Source organism: Schistocerca americana, chromosome 1, assembly GCF_021461395.2.
Source record: "Schistocerca americana isolate TAMUIC-IGC-003095 chromosome 1, iqSchAmer2.1, whole genome shotgun sequence".
NCBI lineage: Eukaryota > Metazoa > Arthropoda > Insecta > Orthoptera > Acrididae > Schistocerca > Schistocerca americana.
In genome coordinates this window covers 945,082,522-945,105,662 of record NC_060119.1, presented here as the reverse complement: position 1 = coordinate 945,105,662, position 23,141 = coordinate 945,082,522, and positions in this window count along the sequence as shown.

Here is a 23,141-nt window from a genome sequence, read left to right as displayed (position 1 = left end):
TGGTGCAATTACAGAAAATGCACATATATCACGAATTTAAATAATAAGTGACTTACACTCATAGTTTGAATTATGTTCCATCCTGGATTATCAATCAATGTAAGTAAATACACATGTACTTCTGATGGTATATCAAAAATACATGAATATTTGTGTGTTTATAGACTTGGTCTGTACTCTAAAGAAAAATGGAAATTCAGAAAACCAGTAGTAAGCATTACATGCTACAATCTTACCTATCACTGAGCAGATCTTTTAAAATAATAAATAGTTGTCTGTTCTGTCAATAATCACTTTCAAGGACGAGACTGAGTCTGTTTGGCACAAAAAAGAATATTTTTTCAGGAACTGGAAACTGAAGTGACTGAATTGTAAAAATACATACCTTTAACCACAAGAAAACATTTTCTGCATGTAGTTTCACCTCATTCTCACCAGATATTAAATGGATGGAAAGAGTCTGACTGAGAGCAATCAAGCCTTCAAGGGTGTTCATTATTCCTGATTTAAACTGAATAAAAGTACTTTTGTTAGTATTTATTTGCTGCTGCATGTTGATAAAATTTTCACATGAAAAAGATCTTACATTCATCCTCATAGCTATAATGCTGGGCTCAATGTCCACATAAAATGGGTAATCAGAATCATCAACATTGATTGCCTCTTTATCTGGTGGAGCTACAGACACAATATCAGACACACAGTTCAGTAGGTTTCTGTAAAGTAGCACAATAAATTTATAGGTTAATCATAAATTGAGAAAACATTCTTTAAGGTTAATCATCACTAAATAATAGCTGTGTTGCTGTGAGAAAGTGGGACATGTGATGCTAATCTTTCTCAACTGTTTATGTATTTTCATCACATCATAACCAAGGGCATTGATACTATTGTAATACTTCATAGTAAAAGTGATTATGTCACAGTTTATGTAGAAGAAATTATGTGATAGTTTTTGACAGCCTTGGTTTAATTATTGTATAAATGGGTAAAACAACAAGTCATTGTGGTATAGATTTCTAGCTGTTTACATATTTTGGTGTATTAGTACTCTTTTTGAATGTTACTCTCTTGTACAGTTAGAAAACTATAATAATGATATAGACTATTTCCTCACAAAGTTGTTATGTATTTGTGCTATATCAGGACAGCAGAACTAATATAGTGATATATGCAGATAGACTACAAAATTTATTATTTAAAACCAAGAAATAACTAACTATTACAAACCCAAAGAGTAAACATATATCACCGAACTTATCACTGAACATAGATACTTTGAACACTGTGTGCTCTCACTACAATCATCACTGCAATGGCCGATCACTACATTACATTCATGTTAGTGTCAACAAAATTTAGTATTGAAATGAAAATGGCATCCTGCTTGCATAATCACTTACTTTGTGGAGGCCATTATCTATTTTTTGAAATGCAATTCATTATGTGTTTTTGTTGAGCCACATCACCTGCAGTATCCATGAGTTCATCATTTTTTGACTGTGGTGGCTGCTTGTGGTGGGATGGTTGCCAGTATCTGAGGGGTATGGTATTCTGAGTACCTACGTGAAGTATCTGCATTGCCTGTGCCAGTGAGTGAGCTGCAAAATGTGGGATGCAGGTGATCCATGGACATTATGGTTGGTGTACCCGCTATATTGACCTTGGACAACTTTTCATAACAGTTAGGACTGTGTAAGGTCCACCATGCAGAGGTTCAAGAGGTTTGCATAAGATATTGTGTGAAATAAAAACCTGGTCACACATTCATAGGTCCTTGAAAATGGAAAATGAAGATTGAGTTGGCCCCATGATGCAGAAGGGTAGAATTTGTGTCCATAGCTTGGAGACAAAATTTGGCACATCAGCATAATCATTAGGTGTATTCTTGAGCAATTTGTTTGGTAGTCATATTGTTTTCCCATGTACCAGATCAGCTGCTGTAGGCTGGAGGTCACCTTTAATGGATGGATGGAGGCCGTGATGCACAATCCATCCAATGAGGTGAGTCGTGATATCTTAATGCTGTCTTCAATTGTCAGTGCAGTTGTTCCACAAGTCCATTATCTTCAGGGTGGTGAAGCATAGTGTGGATATGTTTTCAGCTTAACATACTAGCGAGTGCCTGAAAAAAAAAAAAAAAAAAATTTACACCCAAAGTTTGTATCCTTGATCTGTGGTGTCACAAAGAGACATACTGAAATGGGCTATCCATCCTTGAAAGAACACATTGACACTGCTTCAGCAGGTATGTTATTCATAGGGAAGGCAAAATGGTTCAAATGTGAGACAGTAACTGAAACCTTAAGATGTATATAATGGTCCAATTGTGTCTAAATATATGAGCCTGAATTGTTGATTAGTTGGTATAACCATGCCAGGTGGTGCTTTGACATGTCGAGTGATATTATTGCTCTAGCAAGCAATGGGCTGTCACACAAAGAGCTTGAAATCCTTGTTCATATCGGGCCACATGATAGTGCGGTTCATAAAATCACAATGTTGATGGCCCCCTGGATGTGCCAAGTTATGCAATGATACCATGGCTTTATACTGAAACTGCAGAGAAAAAAATGGTCATATCTTCATCTTTGAAACATCACAATATATCTATGTGTTCACTGGTATTCCTGGGATGTGTTGGAGGTGCAGGTCAGTTGTTTGTTCCTGCAGTCCACATAGATCTGGATTGAGATGTTGCGAACACACCAAGAGCATCATAGTCAACTGCAGCCATGAGCTGGAATATTCAGTTCACCCTGAACATGAATAATATTAATGATAAATTGGCTGAAACAGTCTAACTGGTGCAGCTGTTATGGTGATGTCTTGCCTGTCTTCTGATGCAAAGCAAATGTCAGTGGTCTGCAGTCAGTTATCAAGGTAAAGTGCTGCCCTTTGAGTGTATGGCAAAAAATTGTTTATGGGAGCATATACAACATAAAACTTGTGATTCTATGTCAAACAGCCTTTTTGTGCTGGTGAAAGCTTTTGGCTGAAAAATGCAAGAGGTTGCCAACATTGCTCTATATGCTGATGTTGAACAGTGCCTATCACTGTTGCTGATGCATCTACCATCAAAGTAACGTGGGCCTGAGCGACTGGGTGCACTAGCATCATAGCTTCAGTGATGGCAGTTGTCACTTTTGTGAAAGCTGTTTCAGTCGCTCTGGTCCATAAGATTGCAGCCTTCACTTTCAATGTAGATCTCAACAAGTCATTTAACTGATTTGTTGCCTGTGTATGGTTATGTAGAAACGGTGGTAGAAATTTATAACACCAAGAAATCACTGCAATTCCCAGACTACGACTAGTTATGGGTATTTGACTATGGCTACCAACTTCTCTTGGGGTGGTCAGGTTTCTAGGGTATCAGTGGTGTATACAAGGAACTGCATCTCTGTTGCTCCAAATGTGCACTTCAAAGGGTTAATAATCAGTACTTGTGAACAAAGATGGTTGAATATTTGGCACAAATGCTTCCCATACTTTGATTCTGAAATAGACATTTCCAAAATATCATCAGTATACACACAACAGAAATCAAGGTCACATATTATTTCATCCATGAAATGTTGCAATGTCTGTATGGTGTTACATAGTCCAAATGACATCTCATAAACTCAAAGTGGGAGAACAGATTAGTAACAGCAGGTTTGTCTCTATCAACAGGTGGGATGGGTATCTGATGACACACTTGCACTAAATCAGTGGTAGAAGAGCTGCACTTTCCATGTATTCTGGTGTGAACTCCTGAGTGTGTGACAATGGATACATGTTTGGATTGTCCTCACATTCATATGACGATAGTCGCTACACGGATGCCAATCACTGTTGCTGTTTGGCATTACCTATAATGGTACAGACTAGTTACTGATTGAGGCTCAACTAATTCCTTGTGCAAACATTGACAAAAACTCTTGCTTCACTACGCTCAATTTCTCAGGTGTTAACTGATGGGACCTCAAGTGGATTGGAGGTCCTCGAGTAGTATGTGTATAGTACCATGTGGTATGTTGTATACGCATTAGTAGGAAAGTTCTGGGACTGCTTGAGAAGCTCTTCGTATGGTGATGCAGCTGTGGTGGTATGTATGGTTTTATCAGTGACATTGCATCATCTTCCATGGTTGGTGAAACTAGTAGCAGTGTCAAGGAGACAGTAATGCTGGACATCTGGTAAAAGACTACGAAATAAAAATATATCAGGCTCAAAAATGGCGTGTCCCACATCTGCCACTATGAACTGCCATCCAAACTTACTTCATAGACTCACACATTGTAACATGCAATAAGCCATTTGGACCATGTATATTCACAAAGTTATGATATTACTTTTTTCAAAGTTATTTTAAATGTTTTAGTCTCCAACTTTGTAATATGCTATGGTAACACAATTAACCCCTGTCATTAAAAAACAAATTTCTCAAAATTACTGTACTACAAGGATACACACACACACACACACACACACACACACACACATATATATATAACACAAAATTCTAGCTTTCTCAATCAACGGTTGCTTCGTCAGGAAAGAGGGAAGGAGAGGGAAAGATGAAAGGATGTGGGTCTTAAGGGAGAGGATAGGGAGTCATTCCAATCCCGGGAGCGGTAAGACTTACCTTAGGGGGAAAAAAGGACGGGTATACACTCGTACACACACATATTCATCCGCACATACACAGACACAAGCAGACATTTGTAAAGGCAAAGAGTTTGGGCAGAGATGTCAGTCGAGGCGGAAGTAAAGAGGCAAAGATGTTGTTGAAAGACAGGTGAGGTATGAGCGGCGGCAACTTGAAATTAGCGGAGGCTGAGGCCTGGCGGGTAACGAGAAGAGAGGATATACTGTAGGGAAAGTTCCCATCTCCGGAGTTCTGACAGGTTGGTGTTAGTGGGAAGTATCCAGATAACCCGGATGGTGTAACACTGTGCCAAGATGTGCTGGCCGTGCACCAAGGCATGTTTAGCCACAGGGTGATCCTCATTACCAACAAACACTGTCTGCCTGTGTCCATTCATGCGAATGGACAGTTTGTTGCTGGTCATTCCCACGTAGAAAGCTTCACAGTGTAGGCAGGTCAGTTGGTAAATCACGTGGGTGCTTTCACACGTGGCTCTACCTTTGATCGTGTACACCTTCGGGGTTACAGGACTGGAGTAGGTGGTGGTGGGAGGGTGCATGGGACAGGTTTTACACCGGGGGCGATTACAAGGGTAAGAGCCAGAGGGTAAGGAAGGTAGTTTGGGGATTTCATAGGGATGAACTAAGAGGTTACGAAGGTTAGGTGGACAGCAGAAAGACACTCTTGGTGAAGTGGGGAGGATTTCATGAAGGATGGATCTCATTTCAGGGCAGGATTTGAGGAAGTCATATCCCTGCTGGAGAGCCACATTCAGAGTCTGATCCAGTCCCGGAAAGTATCCTGTCACAAGTGGGGCACTTTTGTGGTTCTTCTGTGGGAGGTTCTGGGTTTGAGGGGATGAGGAAGTGGCTATGGTTATTTGCTTCTGTACCAGGTCGGGAGGGTAGTTGCGGGATGTGACAGCTGTTTTCAGGTTGTTGGTGTAATGGTTCAGGGATTCCGGACTGGAACAGATTCGTTTGCCACGAAGACCTAAGCTGTAGGGAAGGGACCGTTTGATGTGGAGTGGGTGGCAGCTGTCATAATGGAGGTACTGTTGCTTGTTGGTGGGTTTGATGTGGACAGACGTGTGAAGCTGGCCATTGGACAGATGGAGGTCAACGTCAAGGAAAGTGGCATGGGATTTGGAGTAGGACCAGGTGAATCTGATGGAACCAAAGGAGTTGAGGTTGGAGAGCAAATTCTGGAGTTCTTCTTCACTGTGAGTCCAGATCATGAAGATGTCATCAATAAATCTGTACCAAACTTTGGGTTGGGAAGCCTGGGTAACCAAGAAGGCTTCCTCTAAGTGACCCATGAATAGGTTGGTGTACGAGGGGGCCATCCTGGTACCCATGGCTGTTCCCTTTAATTGTTGGTATGTCTGGCCTATATATACTCAATAATACGTAACCCACTTCCAAACCATAACAAAAAAAAAAAATTCTTTTTTTTTTTTTCCGCTTTCAACACTACCGTCGCTATAAAATCCACCGTTTCTAGTTCACAAATAGCTCCTTTCACCTATTAAACAACCATTTCGGCTAGTTGTAATAACTTCCGCTTTATTTCTATTTCCGTTTTTTCACACATCATTGATCATTTTTTGCTGCTTCCCACAGGTTTTAACGTCATTATTTCTTCATCAGACAATTGTTAGCCTCATTCTCATAATCTGCCACCACAAAACCACTCCTTTTAATACATTTACACGTAGTTTTTCGAAATTTTCTGGAATTTCTCCACCCTTTAACATGTTTTGGCGGCAACACAACCACCTAACCTTTATGCACATCGTTGTCTACCAACCCAAGTTCACCACAGGATCAACACAGCCCAGCTTTAACCAACACTTTTTCGCCTTTTATCACACCAGATCTCCAGCTGCTTTCTAGTTCATCTTTATCTCTCCCCATATACAATTTTTTTTCATTTTCATTTCAGCCTCATGTTACACTTTCCACCTTCTAACACCATGTCACCCTCAAAACACCCCCACAATGACCCCATTAAGTGTTATTTACATTCCCTCTGCAAACATGCCTTCGCCCTAGCCAGATTACGCTCCCATATTTTATTTTCTCAGGCTTGTCTGACATTTGGCATTACCCCCAAAGGTCTCACACTTAAAGTTCCCATCTCTGGCTGCAACCCTTCTTTCCATCAGTCCCTATACCAGTTCCAAACTGAACAATCCATTGCCCTCACCCACCTAATCCTTCACCTACACACCAACTCAGCCAATGAACACACCCATCAAATCCTATCCTTAATAAAAGTCCTCAATCTTTCCTCTCCTGCATCCACACCAGCTGTTCAAAGCATCCTCCTACAGGCCAACCACAAATTAGAACAGCATGCCACCCTCCACCTCAAAAAAATTATCCAATCTCCTGGTTTCCCACCTCTGGAAAGGCAACTCACTCACCCTTCACAACCTTTCCAGCAAACCTCAACCTTCTCTCATTGCACACAAACCCAGTCTCTCCCATCTACTCAATCTCCCACTTCCAGCTCCACTCCCTCCAAAACCTCAAAATTCCAATCAACGCAATCTGGAACCACAACACCCCAATTCAGTAGTTAACCTTTCCTCCAAACCTCTCTCCCAATCCGAAACCTCTGTCCTATCCAAAGGCCTCACCTTCAGCCCCACTCCCAGATTCAACCAAAAAGCCCTCGTCAAAGATTTACTGTCCTACACTATCCAAATTGAACCCTGCCTGGAACAGTTCCATCCTCCATCACAGCGGGACCCACCTCCTCTTCCTCAAAATCACCCTCTCCAATCCTTCCAGGAATTTCTGACTTCCAGCCTTGCTTCTCAATCCTTCTTAAAAAACCTTAATCCTACTCCCAACATCACCACTGCTGAAGCCCAGGCCATCCGTGATCTGAAGGCTGACCGATCCGTCGTCATTCTTCCGGCGGACAAGGGTTCCACGACCATGGTAATTGATCGTCGGGGGTATGTGTCTGAGGGACTGCGTCAGCTTTCAGACAACACCACATACAAAGTTTGCCAAGGTAATCCCATTCCTGATGTCCAGGCGGAGCTTCAAGGAATCCTCAGAACCTTAGGCCCCCTAGAAAACCTTTCACCTGACTCCATCAACCTCCTGACCCCACCGACACCCCGCACCCCTACCTTCTACCTTCTTCTTCAAATTCACAAACCCAATCATCCCGGCCGCCCCATTGTAGCTGGTTACCAAGCCCCCACAGAACGTACCTCTGCCTGCATAGATCAACACCTTCAACCCATTACATGCAGTCTCCCATCCTTCATCAAAGACACCAACCACTTCCTCAAACACCTGGAATCATTACCCAATCTATTACCCCGGAAATCATCCTTGTAACCATTGATGCCACTTCCTTATACACACATATTCCGCACGTCCAGTGCCTCGCTGCGATGGAGCACTTCCTTTCACGCCGATCACCTGCCACCCTACCTAAAACCTCTTTCCTCATTACTTTAGCCAGCTTCATCCTGACCCACAACTTCTTCACTTTTGAAGGCCAGACATACCAACAATTAAAGGAAACAGCCATGGGTACCAGGACGGCCCCCTCGTACACCAACCTCTTCATGGGTCGCTTAGAGGAAGCCTTCTTGGTTACCCAGGCCTGCCAACCCAAAGTTTGGTACAGATTTATTGATGACATCTTCATGATCTGGACTCACAGTGAAGAAGAACTCCAGAATTTCCTCTCCAACCTCAACTCCTTTGGTTCCATCAGATTCACCTGGTCCTACTCCAAATCCCATGCCACTTTCCTTGACGTTGACTTCCATCTGTCCAATGGCCAGCTTCACACGTCCATCCACATCAAACCCACCAACAAGCAACTGTACCTGTACTGCTGAGTGAAATTTATTTTTGTAAATTATTTTTGATTTAATGTTCTATGTTTTGATCTTAGTATTATACAGTGGGGTCTGATGCTGAGTTGATTTATTGGTATAAAGTTTGATTTTTATTTTTTCACTTGATGTTCATCAGTACCTTCTGCCTGGTGGTAAGTTGCAGCGTCTCAGTCACATTGCACAAAACTGGATGGAACCACCCTGAAACTCGCATGTTGAGCCATCAGCAGCTACACTCATATGTTGCTGATGAGGTAACACCACCGAACAACACGTCTTATGATCTGACTGACCATTAGGGAGGCTTGGAGGTGGTCAAGTGGGAGGGGAACTGTGGCTAGCTGCTGGGAGTGGACACACCATTTGCTCTCTTCTGCTGGCAGCATCCCAACTGATCAGAAGCCCTCCTCACCTGCTCTCTTGGTCAGCTGCCCATTCAGTCTCAGTGGCTTCTCCAGGCCTGCCTTTCTTTATGACATTAACACTTCATATAGTTTAGAGTATGTTTTATTCTTCACCTAAACAGGTGCCTACTGCTTTCCCCTCCTGGCCAATTCTGATGCATTAACAACTGGTGTCAGGAGTGGGATATCTCACCATTAGGACCATCTCATTTGAAGTTCAACTAGCTGTACCTAATGAAGCTGCCAGTAATACTTCGCGCTTGACATGCCAGATGCACCATGCAACAATAAGCGCACGCATTTGTGGTATCGCCACGCAACTTTCTGCTGTTTGGTGATTCTCTACAGACAGCTTCCACAGTAAACACCAGGCCACATGGCCGGTTCCTCGCCAAAAATCACCAGCAGTCATTGTGCTTCTGCCGCCGCAGGTGGCATGCTATGTTGCAGGAAGCCACCTTCCACACCACGCCACATTACGGACACATGTTACAGCCGGCTAGCTGAGACATGGCGCCCAGCTATCAACACCACCACCCTCATCTCCGTTACCATTTCCAGGCACTGTCACCCAATGCACCACTGCAGCAGCTTCTGTAAGTTTGTCGATTCATTTAGCTACTCTGCCGCCTCCATGCTGTCAGCTATGCCATCGTCCAGTCCAATATAGGCCCTTTCTTTTCTTTCTGTGTTACAATTGTAAAAGTTTTCAGTGAGCACTAGGTGCCCTAAATTTGTAACCATGCCTCAAACACATAGTACCACCACTGGTGAAGATAACTCCCCACCTATGTGAAAACAAGACCCAGTAGCTGCCCTCAAAGCAGAAATTGACAAATTACTATTACAGAAGATAGAATTAACGAAAGAATGCCAAAAATTAGCTCAAACCCAGTCTGCCAGTTTAAGTTTGCCAGAAACACACCCTGCTACCCCGTAAATGATGGCTGCAAGCACCTCCAGTAGCATAATACCCCAGCCACACATTGCCACCTTGACTAACAGTTTCCTTGCAGTTAACTTTATCCTGACATTTTCCGGGAAACCCATTGAACAGATAAACTCCTTTTTGCAAACTGTCCAAGATGTAGGCCACACTTGCACTTGGCCAGACAATTTCCTGGTGATTGTACTTCACCTTAAATTGTCAGGTGATGCCCGTACCTATATTGAATGAGTACACACACTTAGGAACACTACCTCTTTCGCCACATTTGAAGCTGGGTTGAAAGAAAGGTATTTGGACCAACGTGATGCCTGCTATTACAGGGATAAGTTATCCACTCTCTGGCAGAAGCAAGGAGAGAACGTAGAAGCATTTTATGACCGATTATGCACTGTGGCTTGCCGCACTTATACGGTGGGTTCGGATCATGTGTGTAACGAAGATTTAATCGAGCAAGCAGAAGCCCGCTCGATTGACATATACATGGGAGGGGAGGTCAAAATAGCATCACCTGCCTCATTGCGTGATGCCACACAACATGCGGTAATGCAAGAGGAGGTAGCACATTTTGCTGCTAATTCGGCGCACCCAGATGAACAGCAGCGTCCAAGTTTTAAATATGAGCAGGCATGCCAACATTGCCAGAAGGCAGGCCATGCTGCTGTGCAGTGCTCCTTATTGCTCTCAGTGTGGAATTGTAGGGCACATGAGTAAAAACTGCCCACAGAACTCGGGGAACAGGTGCCCCTCGTATAACAACCAGAGGGAACAATTTACCAACAATCCACACCGACCCCAAAGACAGCTGGGAAACAGTTGAGGGGTAAGTCACACCACAAGACAGCATCCCCTGTAAAATTTATGCATCCAGTCCACCAACGTGTCGTAAATGAGGTGGCGAGTATCTTCCTCCAGGGTAAAATTAGAGGAAAGAGGGTAAGAGTACTCATTGACATGGGAGTACAAACGAGTTTATTTGTAGGGCATGGGTATAGACAAGTGTTAAAACCACCCCGTCACCACATAAATGGTCTGAGTGATGAGATAATCGTACCTGCTGGGTATCATCAAGTTAAGTTGAGAATCTGAGCAAGCTACTACCCTTTTGACATGGATGTAATACGTAAACGAAGGCAAGAATTTGATGTCACCCTGGGGAGTGATTTCCTTCACCACTACTAGAGTGTAGTCAATTACAGAACTCAAACCATCCATCTCGGTGAGGAAACCCACCATTTTGGCGGACCCCACATCACTCCATTGCAAGAAATTTGTGAAAGGCTGCCACTTCCACAAGTTCCTTCTACACAAATATGGGCATTACATACAACTACCTCTGTTAGAATCAGCGGTGGCATAAGACGCAGTCTCTGGCTTGGGGTCAAATCCTGCCAACTGCCAAGAACAGCCATATTGGTGGATCCTCCCCATCAAAACGATGTCCTCGACAGATTACAAGTCAATGTTAAACACAGTTCAATAATAGTAGATGTGCGTAGGAAGAAATTTTACATTCCTGTCTCTTTGGACAATTTTGGAATGAACGAGGTAGAGTTTCCTAGTGGCACCATTATAGCTAGCAGCCATGAGACTGAAGAAGACAACCTTGTACAAGAGAAGCCAAAATCTAACCAAAAACACTGGCTCCTGGGATGTAACATATGTCATATCGCTCCTGTGCTCAAAGACAAATTTAAGGGTAAGTTAGCTCATCTGCCTGTGGCTGAACAAAATAAATTGTACTCTGTCTTGGAAGAACACTCCTGCTTTTTCAAGGAAAGGCATTATCTGCCAGCTACTGACATAGTTTACCATGAAATTAACACAGGAGATGAAAGGCCCATTGCACAGAAACCATATAGAATTTTGTACCACCTCCAGCCCATTATGGAAGAAACTATCCAACAACAGCTAGAAGCACGGATAATACAACCCTCCATCAGTACCTGGCCATCTGCAGTCATTGTAGTCTCCAAGAACTAAATCAATAGAGAGAAGACCTACTGTCTTTGTGGTGATATGCCAGCCGCAGTAGCCATGCGGTTCTAGGTGCTGCAGTCCGGAACCGCGGGACTGCTATGGTCGCAGGTTCGAATCCTGCCTCGGGCATGGATGTGTGTGACGTCCTTAGGTTAGTTAGGTTTAAGTAGTTCTAAGTTCTAGGGGACTGATGACCTAAGATGTTAAGTCCCATAGTGCTCAGAGCCATTTGAACCATTTTTTGTGGTGATATGAGAGCAGTAAATAAGGTAACCATTCCAGATATTTAACCTCTCCCCCATATTGACGAGACACTAGACAGGTTAGGAAATTGTAAATACTTCACTGCCCTTCACATGAAGAGTGGGTACCACCAAATAACAATTGCACCACAGGACAGGCAAAAACCAGCATTTGTAGTTCCCTCCAGTCTATATAAATTTCTGAGAATGCTATTCGGATTGTGCAATGCGCCAGCCACTTTCCGAAATTTGCTGACCTATTACTTAGAGGACTGAAACCCACAATGTGCCTAGTCTATCTAGATGATATCATTATTTCTTCCAGGATCATAGATGAGCATGTTACCAGGTTAAGAAGTATTTTGTCTAGACTAAGAAGTCCTAATTTAAGCTTAAAAATAGAAAAAAATGTTCCTTTGCCGAGAGTCAAGTGCATTATCTTGGGCACATTATTAGTGCTGATGGAGTAAAACCAAACCCCCATCTAATCGAAGCAGTTAGAATCTTCCCCTCCCCTAAAAATGTAAAGAAATTGCAAAGCTTTATGGGACTCAGCAATAATTATAGGCGTTTTGTTAAGGTCTATGCCACAATAGCTAAACCCCTCACAGACCTGTTGAAAAAAAATGTACCCTATCAAAAAAATGTACCCTATCACTGAGTGCGAAGCTGCCGTGCAGTATCTCAGAGATGTTCTAACTAGTTCCCCCTAGTTGATCTATCCCAATTTTGAAAAACAATTCATTCTCTCATGTGATGCTTCTGACTTTGCCATAGGAGCTGTTCTGAGTCAAATTATTGACGGTGAGGAAAGACCAATTGGTTACGCATCCCATCAACTGAACTAGGCAGAAATTAACTATAATACAATAGAGAAAGAATTACTGGCACTAATGTTGGGAGTTAATTACTTTAGATGCTACCTTCATAGGAGAAAATTTACGATAGTAACAGATCATGGAGCACTGGAATGGCTATTAAATTTAAAAGACCCTAGCAGCCGTCTCACATGCTGGGCTCTGAAATTGAGTGAGTATGATTACCATGTCCAACAAAAAGCTGGAATATTGTTCCAGAATGCTGATACACTTAGTAGAAAGGTGTGAGTAGCTCAAACATGTAATGTATTAATTGATTAATTAAAAGACTCCCAGGAAAATGATGCAAAATGTTGCCAGTATGCTCCCATCTGGATTTTGTTACAGAGGAAGCAATTCTATATCGTAAGACCCCCATGGGTAAATGTGTAGTAATACCAAAAGAATTGCAATCAAGAATTATTGCCCAGTGTCATAACAGCATCCAAGCTTGCCATAGTGGATGAAGAGCCACAAAAGCCCACACTTATGCAAAGTATTGGTGGGACAACGGATGGCGAGATGTTGCTAAGTACATAAAAAATTGCCTACCATGTGTCCAATGAACACCACTCCCACGAATCAAAATTCCATTACAGTCTCTTCCTGAGGCATCAAAACCTTTTCAGTTCATCACTTTAGATGTGGTCTGGCCACTTCGAGTAAGTACACAAGGAAGTAAATATATTCTATCTATCATTGATCGCTTTTCCCAATACCTTATTTTGGTACCCATCGCTGATATGTCAGCTGAAACTGGAGCAGGAACTTTTGTAAATCATCTTGTCCTTCCTCTCAGAAGCCCTGAAGCCATTATAACTGACCAAGGAACCATCTTTATGTCCACCTTATGTATCCAAGTTTGCAAATTACTGAGAATTAAAAACTGGAGAACCACTCCTTTTCACCCCCAGGTAAATGGCCGCATTGCACGTGGTCATCATACTGTGGAACGAATGCTTTCCTATTACATTAACTCAACCCACAGCAACTGGCAAAGATACATTCCCTACATGGCAAGTGCATACAACATCCGTTTCCACAAAGCCACTGAACATACCCCTTACGAGATAGTGTTTGGCCTCCCTATGGAATCTCCCTTTGAGATCGTTAAATTACCTCTGGGAATTGATCACACAGCCATTAAGGGGCTAGCTTGCTGCCTTAAGGCAATTTAGAAGAAGGTACAAGAGAACAAATGCAAGGCAACTAGGAAGCAGATAGAAAGAAGAAATAAAAATGCTATCCTCCCCCTCTACAAACCTGGTGATTTGGTTTTACTGAAAAAACCTAGTGTAAAAAAAGGAAGAGTGAAGAAACTTACCCCCCCCCCCCCCCCCCCCCCCTCTGTATGATTGACCATATTTAATTATTCAGCTTACTTCCCGTGTTAATTCAGAACTACAACTGCCTGACTACAAGGTGACTGTCCATTTTAACAGGTTAAAACCCTATTCGGGAACTATGTCCCTCCCACCACCTTCTGAGACAAGCACCGGACCTTCTGCAGGGCCTGCTCCTCCTGTGAAGTGGAGAAAGTGGAAAGTTCCTCCACCCCAGCTTGCCCCAAATACAGTCTCAGATTGAAGCATCCTTATGCTCTCAGAGCTAGGGACTAGAAAAGGAGATGCTATTTTGTGCCTAAGAAATTCCTAGTTTGATCAACAAAATGAGAAAGTAAAAAGATTCAGGCAACCACCTTATTATTCTTTTTTCTTCTTCCTCTTTGCAAGTGAACATTGTACCTCTACAAATTGTATTTTGTGCTCCCACACTATAACAACTAAAGTGTCACCCTAGCATCCCCCTCAGAAAGAGATTGTTAGAGTTTTAACCGCCCAGCCTGTTCTGCAATGCTGGCCTAGTCCTAAACTCTAGTTTTAACCTGCATTCTACATATGGTATTCTTATTTATGTTATTTACGTGTTATGACATGCCTAGTGGTCGGACAGCAGCTCTTTATTCAGTAACAATACAGTTAATTCTAAATAGGAATATTGTATCAAGAAGTGATTGCATTATGTAATTTCCCCGTTTGAACACTGATGCTGCACATCTTTGAACACGTATGCTCTGCCTGTCAAAATCAGCTGTGGTGTCAACCAGGGAGCCACACATGTGGCTTCCATCATATAGAAGTCCAGAGACACTCATCTGACACTGTGGTACCTCCCCGCCCCTCCACCAACCTGCGCCGTCCCACTAGCCGCACCCAGCTGTCGCCGCCTGAGGCCCCCCCCCCCCCTACTTTTCCTTCCTTCCCCGCTCTCCGCACACCATCTGAGTGCCTGTCTTTCACCAGTAAATTAATATACACCTACTAGAACTATCTTTACCAGCAATGCAGAGCACTTTAACATAGAAGTGCACCACATTTCTATGCCATACCTATTATAAACATATTTTTCTCCATCTTTCCACCTCACTGACCAAGTAACTTCAACTCATAAATTTATTTGCATTCCTAAGCCCCTAACATGTCCGCATGCACGGAAAGTAATAAGTGTTTAAAGGCACCCTCTCCCAACTACTGTATAAGTATTTCCTATTTGATGATATTAAGCTTTTTGCCTTATTTTCACCTTTGTTGCAGAATTTTTGTATTATACTGTTTTTCACTTTTGGATCTCCATTGACAATGATTTTGTTTTGCCTATCGGAAGAATGCATCAAGTTTACCTTACAAAAATTCTTCTCCAATGTTACTTTTTACAATCCTACACCGTTGAATGTTTCGTTTTGTTGTCAAACCTAGAATGTGGAGCCCCTCCTTGTGTTGTCCATTCCATTTGTCTTTCTTGTTCAATAGATTGTGTTACATTGATTTCTCATCTAATTTTTGCAACTAATGTTCCACTGTTCCATTACTTTGCAGATGTGCTAGGTCTACTGTTGTTTTTGGAGCATTTATTCCCTTGTTTTCTTTCAGGCTGCCTAAGATTACAAATGATTGCGAGTTTCTAACTCTCATGTGAGCTAATCTGGCTATACCTGCATGGGAAGTTTAGAAGCAAGTGACCTCCAGATGATGGATCATGAAGGGGAAACACACCTCAATAATGAAGCGTACCATTACAGAGGTGTCTTCCAGCACATCAACATTTAGTTTGGTGGTGCTTTGCGGTTCTGAACCTCCCCTGAGGAATAATACCAACCTAACACCCTTCATCTAGTTTAACACTTCTTAAAAACTGACTACCTACACTTTTTCCAAATTTGTAAATGGCTTCACCATTACGTGCTCATCACAACCTATTCACCCCTTCTTTACCATTTGATTGGTCAATACTATTCACTACAAACATTAAATTTGCTTTAATCTTACTAATTTTTATGGACTACATCTACCACTGGTTAGTTACAACACCCACGGCATCACTCCTGGCTAGCTCAGCGTTACACGTGCCTCACAGCTGTACCGCTATCTCAGCCCCCACATGCACATGCTGTGCTGCAACCTCAGCACTTGATACCTGCTTCTGTCACCTCGGTCTGTTATTGCCTCCAGCCAGCTTCATAATGCTACCTGTTTTCCGAGTATGGAGCCTGATAAATAGTTTCACCACTCTGTAATTTATGCCTTTTGTATGCTTAGCAGTGTTGAGCGATGTCCGACCCGCTACACATTGTCAGTTGATAGCCAGTTAATAATTGGTACCAATAACCTGTATTTTTCTTTTTTCTCTCCCCTTATGGTTTTATGTTAGGTTTAAACATTTCACCATCATCTTGCTGTGCAGCAATGCCCTGCCATTTTCCATATGTTATTTCATGTGTGTGTTTTTATAATTTATGCCATTTGTGTTGTATCTTATGTACTTGTATTTTCTATTGCTAACCCCAGTATGTAAAGGCCCACCACAGACCTGGATTTAGGAGATATTGCACTACACCAGTTCTCCCATTTTGTAAGACTCCCCCTACAGTTGTGTTATCTGACTTTATGAGTTAGCAATTCCGGAGTCGCCAGTTCGGATTACCCCTTGACATAGTGCACATTTGACATTTCAACTGCCACTACAATTTCAGGTATTTACTTACCACTTCTTCAGCAAATGTAATACTTCCCTTTTGCGAAATAACCACTAGCCGGAGCACACAAAATTAATTCTTACTTATAGGTAGTCAAGCTGGACTGTCTGCATCCTGTTCTACCACCTGCCACCTCGATGCCACTGTTATTGTGTTAATGACTTCCTGTCTTCCAGTGCACTAACACAATGATATAATACTTGGTGCTCACCCTAATTGCCATTGTTGTCGACCTTCCACCATTTCGGAATCACCCGTCCAATTAAGGAGTTATGTTTGAACGGTTAAATAATCTATTGTATACTCCACACCAGGTAGTAATTTCTACCAACTTGGATTTATCTGCACTTAAAAAGGAAGAATTCTCATTGCAAGATGTGGTGAACAGTTTGTTAACCTGTGAGAGGTTATTAGAACATGCCGATCAGAAAGAGGCTCTCCGCACGTTGCGTGATCTAAGACGAGTAATTACACATAGCCAGGGGCAACTGTGTAGCATATCCGATGCCGTAACTTCTGCCGCACTAAGCAGGCATGGTTTAATGCTGGCAGTATAATCTTGAAAACAGTTTTTGGCACACCCGATCAATCAGATGCGGATCATTGGGATGATGCCGCACACATGGCAGATCACAAGCACAAGGCTATAATACATCAGAACGTTTGCTTCACACAAATAGAAGATAACCTATTGGAAACCACCCACTAAGTGTGTGAAACTGCTACTGAATTAGCCCACCAGTATGAAGGAGTAAGTAATTTGATTCAGCATGATCTCACTTTGGAACTTAACAATGTAACCACCATGCTTATGGTGATGAATACCCTGCAGTACTTTTACACAATCTGCAGGCCACCCAAGTACATGTGAACCCTCTGCATAATGTCATCCAGAATGGTCTAGGTCATTGACTAAGTCCCCATTTATTACCCACTGAACTTTTTCTACAAAACTTAACCAATATTTCATCCTGCCCCCCTATCCCTCTAGGGATAATGATGATATATCCCATGCAAGAAGCAACTCTCACATTATACTACAGTTCTGCTCATGTCCAAATGACCCAAGACCACAATTACTTGAATACTAAGATCCACCTACCAGTCTCTTGTGCCAATTGTGAATGTGAAAGCTACCGTATCCACGCTTCTCCAGTGTACTGGCCCGTTGTACAAGTAATGGACACGATAAAATCAAAAGAAAAAATAATAAGTGTGCTTACAGAGGATTTAATGACTATAAATACGAAATATGAAGAACTTCGGCAGAAATATCAAGAACTGGAAACGAAATACAAAGAGATAGAGCGAGATCATCGTCTAGCACAAGACAGTGTTGTTAACCGTCGTTCTGCGCAAAAAACGTGGCGTTTGCCGAAAAAAATAAACAGACAGACAGTGAGTACAGTTCCGGCAATACCGCTAGCAAATAAATTCACAACACTAGACGAAGACTGTGATAAGACAAAGAACAATGACGAACAAAAATCAGTGACGAAACTTCCAATCGAGTGCGCAGCCAAGAAAACATCTAATACGAAAAATAAACCAGTGAACATCAAACGACGAGTTGTTGTACTTGGTGATAGCCACGCCAAGAAAATTGCCGAAAAAATAAATGAGTACAGTACGTTATTCACGGCAACAGGTATGACAAAACCCAGTGCACCTTTGACTGAGATAATTAAGAGGAGCAACTCACTTAATGAGCTATCTAAGAATGATGCCGTCATAATCATGGGTGGAAGTAATGATGTATACAGAAATGAGAGTAAACATGCGACCCAGTGTTTAAAAACTACATTACTTGACCTGAAAGTTCCGAACATCATAGTTACTAGTTTGCCTCACAGATACGACCTGCAAGACAATTCCATCGTAAATCTGGAGCTTGCAAAAGTAAACAGACAATTCTACAAAATACGCAAGTCCCAACAAAATGTAACATTTCTTGATCTTCCAGATGCAAGAGATTTGTTTACGAAACATGGACTACATTATAATAACGCTGGAAAGTCATACGTTGGCAAAATGCTAGCGAAATTAATACAAAAAGACGACGACGTTGCAAGAAAACCAATTGCTGTGCAACCAGTTTCGACCAAGGAAATGGATAAACGAGAAAACAATTTCAAAATCGCAGCCACAGCGCCAGCTCAAACAGGAACATCACGTCCAGAAGATGAAACGGTACCAGAATCAGCCTCAGAACATACAGCAAAAACTGAAATTATCGTCAAGAAAACTGTACCTACTCATCATCCAGATGCTCACACACAGGGAAACTGATGAAGGGGGCCAGTTCTATCCGAATTTGGCCCAATACAACGAATCCAGAACAAGCAGTCAACACTCAGGTGGACGTTCCGTTACTTTATAGTCAAATTAGTTTTAAAGACCCTCTACCTAATAATATATGCAGTAGTAATTTCGTTATGCACTTGAACATAAGAGGTCTGTCTGAAGGAATGATCAGGAAGCTTTATGATATAGAAATTTTGCTAGAAAGTGTGAAACAATCTGTGAAAGTAATATGCCTTAATGAACATTGGCTAAAATCTGAAAATATCAGTCTCCTGAATAAACTTACAGGTTATAAACTGGCTACCAGCTTTTGTAGGACCAATGGGTAGGGAGGCTCTTGCATATTAGTTCATTCCACGGTAGACTATGATATCAGACAGAATTTTAGCCATCTGAATGAAGAAGGCACATTTGAAAGTTGTTGTATAGAACTTAAAGAGTATAACACACTAATTATCAGCATATATCGCACCCCTGGGTACCATATAAGCTCTGTATTTTTAGATAAGTTTGATACATTGCTACATAAATTGAAATGTGAGAAACTGTACAAGAAAGTGGTTATATGTGCTGACTTCAACATAGATGTAAGGACTGATGACAAATTTTCTTCACACTTAAAGAACCTGGTAGCCACAAATGGGCTAAATCTCAATTTCGATCAGTATACAAGAATTACAGCAAGCTCTGCAACATGTATTGACAATATTGTAAGTAGTTATAATTATTATGTAAAAGAAAAGTTTCTTCTAGATTTAGGAGTATCAGACCATAAAGCACTATTTGTATCACTACCGAAGCAAAATTCAGTCTGCACAACAAAAAGATGTAGGAATTTCAGTCAAGAAAATGTGGAAGTATTTTGCAAAAAACTAAGCCAAACCAAGTGGACAGTCAGCAAACACACTTCCACAAGTGACAATTACAATAACTTTTTAACTGAATTCTTGGGTATATTCAATGAATGCTTCCCTTTTGTAACAGTGAGGACCAGGTCCCAAAAAAGTAGATCCTGGGTAACAAAAGGAATTAGAGTGTCTAGTGCTACTAAGAGGAAACTGCATATGGAGGCAAAAGTAAATCTAAGCCCTCAATTTCTTAAGTATGTAAGCACATACAAAAAAACATTTGACAATATAGTTAAACTAGCAAAACATACTGCAAATAATGACTTCATTTCAAATGCAAAAAACAAATCAAAAGCTGTTTGGTCTGTTATAAGAAGTGAAGTTGGCAGTGAGGCAGAGAGAAAATGCCCTTCTAAAATAGTGATAAATGGTAGAGCTGTTACAGAATCCAGTGCCATTTGTGAATCATTCAATGACTTTTTCATAAACTGTAACAAATTTGGTGACTGTTCACCACCAAATACAAAGCCCAATATGACAGATAGCAATTGCACATGTTTTAAGTTTTCTCATGTTTCCATCTCAGATGTCATCAAAATCATAATGTCCCTAAAAAATTCAAAATCTGCGGGGTGGGATGAGGTCCCCACTGAAATAATAAAAATAGTCCGTCACAGTATTGCATATCCACTCTCTTTCATAATCAACCAATCATTTGATGAGGGATGTTTCCCAGATCGATTAAAATATGGAGAAGTTCGGCCCATACACAAAAAAGACAAACAAGATGAATTGGGCAACTATAGGCCAATCTCACTGTTACCAATTTTCTCAAAAATATTTGAAAGAGCTGCATGTGATCAGATTGAAAATCACAATTCATCTAACAGCATTATCTTAGGCAATCAATATGGTTTCAGAAAAGGCTGCAGCACAATCCATGCAATAAATGAATTAGTCACAAAAGTTAGCAGATGTCTTGATGATAGAATGTGTGTGTCAGGCATCTTTTGTGACCTGTCCAAAGCCTTCGACACAGTAAATCATGACCTGCTTCTCCAAAAATTGGCACGCTATGGTTTTCAAGGCAAATCTCTTAGCTGGATGTCATCATACTTGGCAAACAGAAAACAAAGAGTACTTATTAACATCAACGGCAAGAAATTTCTCTCTGGCTGGAAAAACACTCAATTAGGTGTTCCACAAGGCTCAATATTAGGGCCACTGCTTTTTCTATATTATATTAATGATATGCCATGTCAGGTCCAGTCTGATACTATCCTCTATGCAGATGACTCAACAGCTGTAGTCTGTTGTAAAAATGAGGTAGACCTAATTCGTCATATTGAACAAACACTTGGGGAAGTGGAGGCATGGGTCAAAAACAATAACTTGACATTAAACTTTACAAAAACAGAAATTGTTCATTTTACCACAAAACAATCTGCACAGTCCATAAGTGAAATAAGGTATATGGACAAAAAATTAGAGACTGCAGACTGTGTCAAATTCCTTGGCGTGTTAGTCAATAAAAACCTGTTATGGAGTCGCCATGTGGACAACATACTGGGTCGACTGAATAGCCTTGTATATATTATGAATATCTTGTATAGTATTACTGATTTAGCTGTAAGAAAAACTGTATATAATGCATATTTTGTTTCAGTCATTAGGTATAGTATAATTTTCTGGGGGTCTGAAAAAACAAATTTACTTAGAGCTACAAAAAAGAATCATCCGGGCAATGGTGGGAGCAAAACCAAAGCAACACTGCAAACCTTTATTTGTAAAACTGGATCTAATGAGCATTCCAAGCATATACATCTATGAAACTCTCACTTTCACGAAAAGAAACCCACAACTTTTTGAGGGCAACTTCTTCTTGCATCAATATGATACAAGACATAGAACGAGCTACATGTTACCTACCCACCATTTAAAATCATATGAAAAAACCCCATACTATATGGGCATGAAATTTGTAAATAAAATATGGAAAGATATGGATGACCCAAATGTAAAAGGCACCAAAAGAGACCTGGAAAAATATCTGAAAGATAAATGTTACTATAGTGTAGAAGATTTCATGAATGGTAACAATGCATTATAATTGTAATTAAAATACCTCTTTGAAGATGTTACACCATGTATATTATTAGTTTATTGTATTTTTAGTATTGTTATATATAGTGTAAAAACTGACAAGTCACCTATGTCACAATCTTTGATTGTATAAGGCATGTTATGTGATAATAAAAATTGAATTGAATTGAAAACTTGCAAAATTCTGGTTATCAGTAAGAACTATGGGACTCATTCTGTCCTGTCTGAGTGTGCTTTGCAAAGCTGCCTGCAGGGAAAGTACTACATGTGTTCAACACTCATCCTTCACAATCACAAAAAGGCATGCAAAGTCACATTGTTTCTCTCGGAGCAAGTGACCCCCCCCCCGTGTAGCCACCTAGTTGTACCCATAACTGAACCTCAGTTCATTCCCATAGGCAACAGGATTCTATACACCATACCCTACCCCATGACAGCCATGATCATATGTTACGAGTACCTTCAAGCAACTCAGCCCTACCGTGTTCTACTTAACAGTAGCAGTTTACTATTTAATAGCTCTCACTGCAACATCACTACCCCCACTGAGGAAGTGTCTGCACACTTATCCTTATGCCCAAAATGTGCGACTCCCTCCTCTTATGTAGTATTTACCAGAGCAACTGATGGTACTACCGTCACCTGAAAATTGGCCATCTCTCCCCAATCACTCACATTCCCAGCTGGTCCACTCTTTAACTCATCTGGTAAACAAAGAGTTAGGGCAGATTACACTAGATCATGCCACCGTGCACATCATGGATTGGCACCACCACCAGTATCTCAGTCGTATAGTTATTCCTAGTTCCGCATATACCCCTTTAGTAATTATCTTTATTGGTTTATCGCTATGGGTAACATTTAGAAAAGGACTTTTTGCACGACTTTGGTCGTCCCCAACTGCTGGCCCCAAACAGCAA